Source organism: Echinops telfairi, unplaced genomic scaffold, assembly GCF_000313985.2.
Source record: "Echinops telfairi isolate 266 unplaced genomic scaffold, ASM31398v2 ScPeMD7_7413;HRSCAF=8451, whole genome shotgun sequence".
Classification (NCBI taxonomy): domain Eukaryota; kingdom Metazoa; phylum Chordata; class Mammalia; order Afrosoricida; family Tenrecidae; genus Echinops; species Echinops telfairi.
Window position 1 is genome coordinate 1494246 of NW_022111313.1, and position 5839 is coordinate 1500084.

Sequence of the window (5839 nt, forward strand, 5' to 3'; positions counted from 1 at the left end):
TACTGGGACGCTGTCATTGTTGCGTTGAGGGGCTGTGCCACTGCACATGGTGTGTTTTCCTTTGGATGGCTTCTGTTCCCCAAATAAAGGGTGGGGGTGGGTGGGAACGAGTGCCATCAAAAGAACAGAGAAGGGTCCCACGCTTGAAAGCCCTCCCGACAGGTCTGGGGCGGCGATGAAAGGAGGAAAGCTAACTGAAACCGACCTCCATGCTCGTGTGACAACGCAGCTCCTTTCAAACCAACCAGCCCTGTGGTCACAAGGGTCCGATCCAGCCGAGCTGGGGGTCCCCACGAGGAGGACCGGCCACACATCTACGCCGGCTGACTCCATCCTTGCTGCCAGGTCCTCAGGCAGCCCGAAAGGGCCACGTTTTGAGCCCCCTTTGCTGGCCTCCCCCTTTCTCTAGACGCCCTTGTGCTCACACACGAAGCGCCCTCGGTGGCCAGGAAAGGCCCACCCCACACCATCTCTCATTCTGAGCTGACCGCCTTCACTGCCCTCCCACATGACAGAGCAGGAAACCACGACGCAGAGACAGTGCCCACATCCATTCACTCAGCAAGACTGACCGAGCTGTGACCGACATTTCTCTGGAAAGGCTCCCACATGGGGAGCCCCTTCACTCTCTTGCTCTCCAGTCTCCCAGAACTAACCATCAAGCGCGTCTCCACAGCAGACTGGGACCTGGCACGGCGGGCCGGTGCTCTGGGCCTTCATCTTGAATCTTTAAGCAAGCATGTATTTGAATTAGTGGCCATCTCTGGGCAGGGCGGATGGCTATGCATTCGGGTGTTAAGCCCAAGACTGGGAGTTCAGGTCCACCGGAGGCCCCTGAGGGACAGAACCACTGAAGACCCGTCGAGAACAGATCTACTCTGTCACACACAGTCACCATGTGTGTGGTGGTGTGGTCAGCCACACCAGAAACTGTTTTAAAAAGTGGGTGCTTATGGATTGTGATAAGAGTTGTAGGAACCCCCAATAAAATGACTAAAAGTTAAAAAAGGAAGAAAATGATGATGGAAATAAAGAAAGTGACTGCTTGGCCCCCGCTGCTGCTTGGGGGACACCATCGTGGGGGGTTTGATCACACACGCAGAGCAGGGCCCTGGGTGCCTGTGAGCGTCTGCACTGTCCAAGCCCCCAAGAGTGCCCAGCACCAACCACAAGACATCAACCAGCAGGCACCTCGAAGGGTCAGGGCAGGACATGGGGAAGGCCAAGCTCATCTCCTGCTCAGTGACCAGTGGGCCACTGTCTCCACTGCCCAGCCCTCAACACATCTCCACACAATTTCCTCCAGGACGCAGATCAGGCTGAGAGTGGGCCCAGATACCAGAAGCCCTGATGTTTCCATCGGACTCACACGGGGCGCAATCACGTGAGGGCTGGAGGGCAGGAGCTGCCGGATCAATAGTGTGCCTCCACGGGCCAGCTGGCCAGACCACAGTCTCGAGGACGCCCAGCTCTCTGCAGCCAGGCTCTGGCCCCGGGTGTGACCTCACACGGCCTTTGCAGTATGTGCACCTTATGCGGAGAAACATGGCCCCAAGGGCAATAGGGGGGTTCCCAGCCCAGGGCTGTGGGGTACACTCTGGGGACCAAGTGCTCATGGAAAAGGTGCTGTTGCAGGGTGGGGTCAGCCTCGTGGTCCCCCGTGTCATCTACTGGCCAGGGCCCCAGCCTCCTGCCCGAGGGCCCTGCAGGAGGGAGACAGCCAGTCTACGCACAGCCCTAGGTGTGACCAGGTGAGGCTGGGCCCCAGGTGAGGCCTGGAAAACAAAAGCCCAGAGTTCTGGGTGGGGTGCCCCAGAACATGCTGAGGACAAGTGGACTTCGGCCTACCTGTGTTTCTTCGTTACCTGGAGGCCAAGAGCAAAGAACAGAACCAAAGAGCCTCTGCTCTCTAGCTTAGTCCAACTCACTGCTACCCTATGGACGGGCTAGGATGGGCCCTGGGGGTTTCTGAGGCTGTACATCTTTATAGGAGCAGAAAGCCTCATCTTTCTTCCATCGAGCCATTGGTGGCTTTGAACTGCTGACCTTGTGGTGAGCAGCCCAAAGCAGAACCCACTACACCACCAGAAAAAAGTCCAGAGACCAACTGCATCATTGATTGTCTTTTACAAAGGATGCTCAAGTTACATGATTGGTATTCAAACCAAATTCATGGCCATTGAGTTGATCCCAACTCATAAAGACTCATACAACTGTCTCTGTGGTTTCCTGAGGCTGTAATTCTTGACAGGCGTAGAAAGTCTCATCCTTCTCCTTCGGACAGCAGTTCTCGCTCGAACTGCTAACCTTGCGCTTAGCAGCCCGACGAGTAACCTGCTATACCTCCAGGGCTCTTGTGCCCTACTGGGGGATAAATAAGCCTGAGAACATCTAGAATCCAGGCTAGCAGCCGCCAAAATTTGCTTTTTGATTGGGATCGATTCCAGTGGATTCCCCTGAGCCCCTCAAATGGGGCCGGGACAGCCGAGAAAAGGGTGCTCAGAGCTCTCTTTTTCGCCAGATCCGCCCTGCTCTGCTGTCCGTGCTGAAAAGTAACTGCAGCTTAGCAGACTCCAGCACAGAGACCTGGCTTCCACGGGCTTCAGGGCTTGGAGCTAGATCTCTAGGCTTCCTTCTCTTCGAAGGCCCCTTGCGATGGACTCGAACCTTCAACCCTTTGGTCTCCGTGGAGCGTGTTCACTGTGTGTTCAACCCGGGGACTCCAGTGGCACCACGCAGGCCTCCACCGTGAGTTACTCCTGTGAGGAAGACACACCGGAAGGTGGTGGCAAGCCACCAATCTTGCCCTGCTCTTGTAGGGGGAACCACTGAGGCTCAGGGAGGGCAAACCAGCCAATCTCCCAAGTGAAGGCCCTTACGTGGGAAACCATGCCCTCTCCCTGCTGGGGTGATGAGAATGAGCTGTCTCAAAGATGCCCCTTGGGTCGGGACCACGGTGAGGAGAGAGAGGTGAGAACGGGGGCTGGTTTTCCAGAAGGTGATGAGGAAACTAACCTGCGGAGATTCCTAGCCTGAGGCCAAAGGTGTGTGCACCACAGCCCTGGGTCTCTGCTTCAGGGCTGTCGTTCCACGGGTACCAAGTGGACTGGCCGTGGAAGTTTCCAAAAGCCAGGGAGCGCTGCTCAGCTGTGCCATGATCAGCTGCGGAGTCACCCGCCTGGTGACTCGGGTCATCCATCCCAACCGCGTGTGTTGGGAACAAATATTTAGATGTTCTTCACTGATGAGGCAATCGCAGTGTCTCTATGGCCTGAAGGTGATTTTATGAGGTGGGATGGCCCGTGCCTCTGTTTGGGTGCCACGGAGGTATATAATCAGAATGGCAGGCCCAGCTGCTGCCGTGAACTACTGCTTCCTCTGCCATGAGGCCAGAGGACCTGGAGGTGCCCGGCGACCATCAGGGACTTTCGTGACCAAGAGGCCAGTCGGTGAGTTCCGCTCAAAGGGGAAGGAAAACAGCACAGGATTTAAAATTCTGACAGCCTGGAGAAACCCCCATGCGTCTTGCGCTGAGAAAACATCCAAACCACGGACAGAAAGTCACCGTTAAACAAAAATGATTGTCCAGCAAAACAGGGGGGGATATTCACTCTGAGAATTTTGTTTTTACAGAACTGTGTATTACAGGAGCCACTCTAAAGCAGAGTGGCGGTGAGTCTAAGTCAACGGTGGTGGGCCGAGACGGGGGAGAGCAGGCGCTGCATGACGAACCCCGAGCTGCAGAAGGCAGCGGATGACGGGGGAAGCCCCAGCCCATCGTCCGGGTCCCTACACGGGTGAAGCCTCTGGTGAATTCCTTCTGACCACAGTCGAGGGATATGGACAGCCTTGCTGTCTGTCGGGCAGAGATCACAAACTCGATGACAGATGGGATCAGGTCGAAATGTGATCCTTGGTCATGGGATGTTCCTCTGACCCATTTTAAATTTGTTCTGGTTTTAATACTTCCTGCTTTTCTCCCACTTCTGGGCTGTGTCGCTCCTGTTGTTGGTCCTTTGCTCTTAGCATGCTTTCCAGGATACGAAACCCGGGATGGGTGACACCGGCTGCAGTGGGAGCATAGGTGGGGTTGGGGGAAGCGGTAGAGACATGGGGCGCCAATCATGAATGCACGAGGGAGGAAGGAAATGTTCTGGAACTGATTGTGGTGGTGGGTGTACAATCTTTAATACGACGGAACTACGGAAGTGTATGATACGCAAACCATATGTCAATAAAACTATTTGATTAATTAATTAAGGAACACTAATTGGTTAAAAGAAAAAAAATACCACCATTACTGAATTACACCCTGATGGCTGGGTGTGTGCGCCGCTGGGCATATCTCCACCACAGTTAAAAGAAACATTTTCGCGAAAAGAGTGGATAGTCTAGTCTTTCCGTCTGAAGATGAGGAGTCAGCGGCCCAGCGTGGGGGGCAGCAATGTGGTAGGGTACCCACCCAAAGGCACCCAGTTCCCAGTGCCACACACCCCCATCCCCGCAGTTAGCTCCTTTCCAGTTTGCTATTCTGGAGAATCAGCGTGAGGGCCCGCTCTGCCAGCGGGTGTGACAGCCTCAGGGAGGGCCAGGTTGCATTTGCCTTTGTTTCCCACAAAGATGAACTGGAACCCACTCCAGAGCCAAGCCACTCCCAGATAATCCGTGTGGCAAAGACTCACACCTCCGGCTTGTTCAACGCCTGGTGTTAGAACCTTCTAGACCAGCGGCTCTCAACCTTCCTCATGCCGCGACCCTTTCATACAGTTCCTCATGCTGTGGCAAACCCCAACCATAAAATTATTTTCGTTGCTACTTCATCACTATCATTTTGCTACTGTTATGAATCGTCATGTAAATATCTGATCTGCAGGGTGTATTTTCATTGTTACAAATTGAACACAATTAAACATAATTAAAGCATTGTGATTAATCACAAAACAATATGTAATATGTACTGTGAAATATTTATATGTTTTCCAATGGTCTTGGGCAACCCTGGTGAAAGCGTCCTTCAACCCCCAAAGGGGTCTCAACCCACAGGTTGAGAACCACTGTTCTAGATGCTGGTCTCTGGCAGCCCCAGTGGTTTCTGGCCCAAGGACACAACACAGCCCTAACCAATCGCTGGCTTCTGGAAAGGCCTCTCTGACAGGTTTGCCAAGAGACCCGAGAGAGCCTGGTGGTGCTGGAGTGGCCAGTCAGCAAGGTAAGCTCGGGCTTGCTTGTGCTTCCTTACTCGTTTGTAGTCAACTGCTTCACATTTGTCTCACCACATCCAAGGGTCTGCTTCTAGGTACCTGACTCCCCCCAAAGCCCACAGCCGCTTCCTACAGAACTGAAGCCTCCCTCCCCGGCAGGCGCCCTGACAGGGACAGAGTGCCCGTCAGCAAGGCCAGGCAGTGAGACCCCTGGGCAGCTGCTCACCACCGGCCTGTAAGCACAAGTAAGCCTGTGCTTACTGGGTTTTGCCCAAAGGAGGTGCGAGTGGGAGGCGCAGTCGGTGCCCGATGCTCGCAGCCCTGGGAGAGGCCTCCCTTCAGAGCACAGCACCTTTACCTGCCCTGTGCCCCTGCCCCCAGCAAGCACCCTCACGGTGCTGCCGCTGCCAGGGAGCCGGCATCACGGGGCAGAGGCAGGTGACCCGCCCTGCGACCCGGTTCCAGGGGCGTAGTTGCTCTGGAAGTCACAGCAAGGGGCATTTCCTGGCTTCGTGCTCGTTATCGCTGTCGAAGCCTGAGGCCCAGCGGCTTCTCCGGGTGCCGCCCAGCGGCCTGCACAACGTCCCCCTGGGTGGGCAGCCGCCCCTCCCCCCTCTTCGGAGTGCCCCAGCTGGCTG